This window comes from Panthera leo, chromosome A3, assembly GCF_018350215.1.
Source record: "Panthera leo isolate Ple1 chromosome A3, P.leo_Ple1_pat1.1, whole genome shotgun sequence".
In the NCBI taxonomy this organism is placed as follows: domain Eukaryota; kingdom Metazoa; phylum Chordata; class Mammalia; order Carnivora; family Felidae; genus Panthera; species Panthera leo.
The window spans coordinates 31,567,806-31,574,060 of NC_056681.1; positions in this window are offsets into that span (position 1 = coordinate 31,567,806).

Genomic DNA, 6,255 nt, shown 5'->3' on the forward strand with positions numbered 1-6,255 from the left:
CCCCTCCCCTGCTCGTGCTCTGTGTCTCTCTCTCTCCAAAATAAATAAAAGCATTAAAAAAAATTTTTTTTTAATTGTTTCCAAAACCACAGACAGCATCTTACCTTTTTCTGGCCAATTGGCTTAACAAAGGTTGAATCTCTAGCACCTAGGGAGGACTTGGCACAGAGTATGATTTCAATACACCACTTAAGTAAATGAAATGTGCACCACTACCTTTAGGGACATTTCCATTTGCGACATGTTCTATGCTCAGCAGAACACCCTTACTTCTCTTCTCTGCTGTCGTATATCTAAATAGGTGTAAAGTGAGGCTCTGGAGGGGAAGAGGGAGAATCGTGTTTTGATGAGAGGAGAAGGTGGGGACTGGGCCCACCAGATGATCCCTGTCACCCAAAACATGTAGGGACATTCTGTTCTATCTGCCCTGGGTGTCTGGAATAAGGGGGTGCCACTCTACAGGGCTGCCTGCCCCACCCCCACCCTTTCTGTCTCCAGACATGGGATGTGGACCTTTCCTCCTTTCTTTCCAGATATACTGTGGGGCTCTTCCCAACTTGATGCCTGCTTTGTCCTAGTTCTCTACCATCTTGGCCCCAATTTTCATATCTCTGCAAGACTGATCCTTAGAATTAGATGCTTTTTCAAACTGCCTCTGTCAGGGAAAGTCTGGGCTCAGAAAAAAATACTGGAAACCGAGTCCAAATTGAACATACGGAAATAGGGACAAAAGAAAGGAAGGTTTAGATAAAAGTGGGGTGGGGTGGCAAGAGGTCGAGACATCACTGAGACCACGTGGTCGAGACCACATTTATAATCACTTCCCAGAACAGAAGAGGGAGCTCGAGAGTTGTCAAGTGATAAAAGCCATCCTGGCCCATCTTTTCATCGAGAATATAGACCACTTAATCATTCTGGAAAATGAGCCACAGAAAACAGTTCAGTTTGACTCCTATACAAAACTACCATAAAGAAGAGAATATAGATCAGAATAATACTTTTCTAAGCAATAAAGGCAGCAAGAAAGACTGCACAAAGAAGATGAAGACTGGAACCACGTGTTTTAAAACAAGCTAACGGAAATCAAGGAAGTGACAAAAGCATGAATCAGAGTTAGAAAAATTAAGAAAACAAGTGATATAACAAGGGGAAGTTTTAAAAAGAAAGGGACAAAACAGTCCAAATTAGATATAGAAAAAGTTATTTCAGAAGTTTGAAGATAAAATTAGAAGGAGTACAAGAGTAAAATATTACCATAAATAATGGTTCAAGAGAAAATTTGCAAAGGAGGGAAGTCTGTAAAATAAATAAGTGCAAAAAGATAAGCAAAAGGAAAAAAAGAAAGAAAGATAAAAAAAGAAAGTGATAGATTAAAACAACAACAACAACAACAACAACAACAACAAGAAAAGGGGCACCTGGGTGGCTCAGTTGGTTGAGCATCTGACTCTTGATTTTGGCTTAGGTCATGGTCCCAGGGTCCCACACTGAGTGTGGAACCTGCTTAAGATCCTCTCTCTCCCTCTCCCTCTTTCTCTCCCCCTCTCCCTCTCGTTCTCTCCCCCTCTCTCCAACTCATGTGTGCTCTCTCTAAAAATAAAATAAATCTTTAAAAAACCCAAAAAACAAAAGAAAAGAGAAGTGATCCAACATATGTAAAATAGGAAGCCTGAATGCAGAAAGACAACACAACGGAAGAAAAGAGACAGATACTAAAACTGTAACTCAAGAAAAATTTTCTGAAATAAAAAAGACACGAAACTACACACTGGGTGGACACATCATCTATATAGGAAAATGGCCAAAACTGAGGGGAAAAAAAAAAACCCGGACATCCAGGCAAAAAGATCAAGTCACTTATATAGGAAAGAAAATCAGATTGCCACTAGATTTTTTGATGCAATGCTTTATGTCTGAAAACGATGAAATAATATCACCAAGAGAGTCAAAGGAACATAAAATATGAGCCATAATTTTATATTCAACCAAACTTAACTTTGAGTTCACAAGGCCACAAACAAACTTTCATGAACATATATGAACTTAGGACATGTAGTTACCTTCTAAAATGGGTTTATAACCCAAAATAATTAAAGGCACATGGATGTAAAGTCTGGAAGTGAGCATTAAGCATAGTAGTTTAATGGCTACATTAGGAAGACAAACTAGTATGTAATGGCTATATTCTCTAATAGTGTAAATATGATTCAACTATAAAATAAGGGGTCCAGGGGAAATTGATAAAGAGTAGAATAAATACATTGATTGCCTTATAGGATTAACTGGGCATTTAAAAAAAATCTCAAATCAAATACTGGGAGAGAAAAGTATAGTGGAACACTGTTATTTTTAGACAACAGTCAAAAAAGAGGAGACTAAGATACTACATAAAGATAATGGTATAAAGGTAAAACTTAGAACAATGATACAAACCTTTCTGCTTAGCAAAACTTATTCCCTTCCAAAGACAGAGCAGATAAACCATTTAAAGACTATATATAAAGACACAATTTTTTTAATATTATTTTTAAATTTAATTTATTTTTTAAAATGTACATCCAAGTTAATTAGCATATAGTTCAACAATTGATTTCAGGAGTAGATTCCTTAGTGCCCCTTACCCATTTAGCCCATCTCCCCTCCCACAACCCCTCCAGTAACCCTGTCTGTTCTCTATATTTAAGAGTCTCTTATGTTTTGTCCCCCTCCCTGTTTTTATGTGATTTTTGCTTCCCTTCCCTTATGTTCCTCTGTTTTGTATCTTAAATTCCTCATATGAGTGAAGTCATATGATTTTTGTCTTTCTCTGACTGACTAATTTTGCTTAGCATAATACCCTCTAGTTCCATCCATGTAGTTGCAAATGGCAAGATTTCATTCTTTTTGATTGCCGAGTAATACTCCATCGCATATATATACCACATCTTCTTTATCCATTCATCCATCGGTGGACATTTGGACTCTTTCCATACTTTGGTTATTGTCGATAGTGCTGCTATAAACATTGGGGTGCATGTGCCCCTTTGAAACAGCATACCTGTATCCCTTGGATAAATACCTACTGGTGCAATTGCTGGGTCATAGGGTAGTTCTGTTTTTAATTTTTTGAGGAACCTCCATACTGTTTTCCAGAGTGGCTGCACCACCCATACAAAAATTTAAACATATATGATAAAACAATATATAAGAATTGAGGTACCTGGGTGGCTCAGTGGATTGAGCATCCAACTCTTGATTTTGGTTCAGGTCATGATCTCACAGTTTGTGAGATTGAACCTCACATAGGACTTCCACAAAGCCTGCTTGGGATACTCTCTTCCTCTCTCTCTGTCCCTCTCCTGCTCATGCACACATGCATGATCTCTCTCTCTCTCTCTCAAAATACATAAATTAAAAAAATTATTAAAAGTTAAAAAACTATATAAGAATTGAGCTGAAACATATTGATCATGTCAATAAATATAATTGAAAAGTTAACAGATTAACAAAGCAAATTAACAATATGCTGTATATAAGACAAACCAAAAACAAAGAGATTCAGTTTAAACAGAAAAGAATGGACAATAGCAAGCATATGTTAATATAAAGAAGGCAGAGGTCTCAATCTTGATATCTGACAAGGTAGAATTAAGACCAAAAAGCATTTTCAAAAAAGGACACTTTATAGGCTAAAGTCTTTACCAAAGATAGAGCTGTTATTAACATCTATACACCCAATAACATCTTTCAGAAAACATAAATTAGAAGAAATGTAGGGAGAAGGAAGGAAAATAGAGTAAGAGTAGACAACTGACAACACATCTTGCTTAATTCCAAACAGATCATGTGGGAGGAAATCAGTAAGAATGGAGAAGACTTATGCAACATAATAATTAAGTATTTCTTATAAATATCTAACTCTTAACCCCAATCATGGAGGATATACCTTTTCCACTGTACATGGAATATTCACGGAAATTGACCACATGTTAAGCCACAAAGAAAACTTCCACAAATTCTAAGGAATTTAATTCTTTCTTTTTTTAATTTTTTACTGTTTATTTATTTTTGAGAGAGACAGAGACAGAATGCAAGTGGGTTAGGGGTAGAGAGAGAGGCAGATACAAAATCCAAAGCAGGCTCCAGGCTCTGAGCTGTCAGCACAGAGCCCGACACGGGGCTCGAACTCATGAGCTGTGAGATCATGACCTGAGACGAAGTCGGATGCTCAACTGACTGAGCCACCCAGGAGCCCCTCTAAGGAATTCAATTCTGATCAAAATGCTATAAATTAATTACAAAATCAGACTACCTACTTGAAAATTTAAAAACTCATGGTTCAACAAACTCTTGGGTCAAAGAAGAAATACTAAATGGAATTGTAGAATCTCTTGAAAATAATGGTAAGCAATAAACAGAAGAAAAAGCATATCTATATAATTAAAGCAATAAAAATGCAAACATAATTGAATTAGATAACCAACTTTAAAAACCAGAAAAAGAACAAAAAATAAACCAGAAAAAGCAGAAGGAAGAAATTAATAAGGATGAAAGCAAAAATTAATAAGAAAAACTGGTTCTTTAAAAAATCAGTCAAACAGACAAACTGCTAACCTAATTAGTAAAAAAAGAGAGCAAACACAAAATTAGAATCGTCAAAGGGGGGCGCCTGGGTGGCTTGGTCGGTTAAGCGTCTAACTTCGGCTCAGGTCATGATCTCACACTCCGTGAGCTCGAGCCCCACGTCAGGCTCTGTGCTGACAGCTCAGAGCCTGGAGCCTGTTTCAGATTCTGTGTCTCCCTCTCTCTCTGCCCCTCCCCTGTTCATGCTCTGTCTCTCTCCATCTCAAAAATAAATAAACGTTAAAAAAAAAATTAGAAAAAAAAAAAAGAATCGTCAAAGGGAAAGAACATCGAAACAAAGGAAATAAAAAACAACAACAACATAAGAGTCTACTTTGAACAACTCCATATGGAAATACATTTGAAAATCTTGATGAAATGAATACATTTAGAAAAATACAGTTTAGGAAAAAAAATACAATTGTAGAAAAATCGAGTTTATCAAATTGACCCCAGTGGAGAGGTATAAAAAGCCTACTATACAATCTTCTAGATAGATAGTTACATAGAGAAACTGATGAAAATAAATTGCAATGATCTCTCGGAATCCCTGGGAAACCCTTTCCCTAAAACGTTATCACAGAAAATTTAAAAAAGAAAAGTGATGATATTGCATTTATAATCCAAGAAACAATTTTGTTTTGCTGGGTGAACTCAGCCTGGAATGAGTCGGAGCCAGCACAAGAATTAATCCACACCCTGATGAGCACCCGAGGCCTGCAAGGACCTTAGAATATGAAAACCAGCCCAGTTGTTGAAAACCTGGCCCCCTGCTTCCTTATAGCCTCCCTGTAAACTCCCAGCACACGCCCCAGGGCTATACTAAACTCCCCCAGACTCCTCCTAGGGAGAGATGCACCTCTTTGCAAGGTGCATCCTGTTTGCAGAAGCAAGCTCCATAAACCTGACTTTACCTTTGACTACAGAAGTGTGCCTGGTCGTCTTTGGTGGGCACTGGACAGATGTCATTGTACTAATGCCTTAAACCGTGGGGTTCTTGTAGTCAAATCTGAGTGACGTCCCATTCCAGGAATTAGACGCTAGTGACAAAAAGGTAATTTACAAAAAGCAATCCAGTCTGTGTGAAACAGATCTCAATATGCCACACCCCAGAAGGCTTTTTTCTCCCCTTCACGTTGTTTACGCGTCCACTGGGTCAGTCTCAACACTGTGTGACTTACCCTTGTCTCCTCTCTCTTTCCATTCCTTTCTGATGTACCTCAATGGAGTCCTCTCAGCCGGGAAGGCTCTTCCCCCAGGAGGAGAAGGGGGAAATGAGGTTTTGGTTTTAAGGTGCTTTGGGTGGGCCAGGGGAGAGGGAAGGTGACCCAACTGCCACACTCGTAGTTTTCTGTCCTGTCACTATTGCAGTTTGGCAGTTTGTGAACAGGTTCCTTTTCGTTGACTCATTCTGACGGCGTCTCGGCAGCTGAGAAGAGGGGTTGGCGGTTGTGATAGTTCCCCCTGCACAGTTGAGGGGAAAAGCGCAGAACTGCTAAGCTCCTCTGCTCAACCGGTAAGTTGGCAGGCTGTGGTCAGAGCCTCTTTGGAGCCCACCCCCTGTCCCTCGCACCGTGACGCACCGCACCGTGAGCTCAAGGCTTGCAGGTTACATTAGTAATAGTCACAAAACCACCTCCTCCCCCGAGAGGC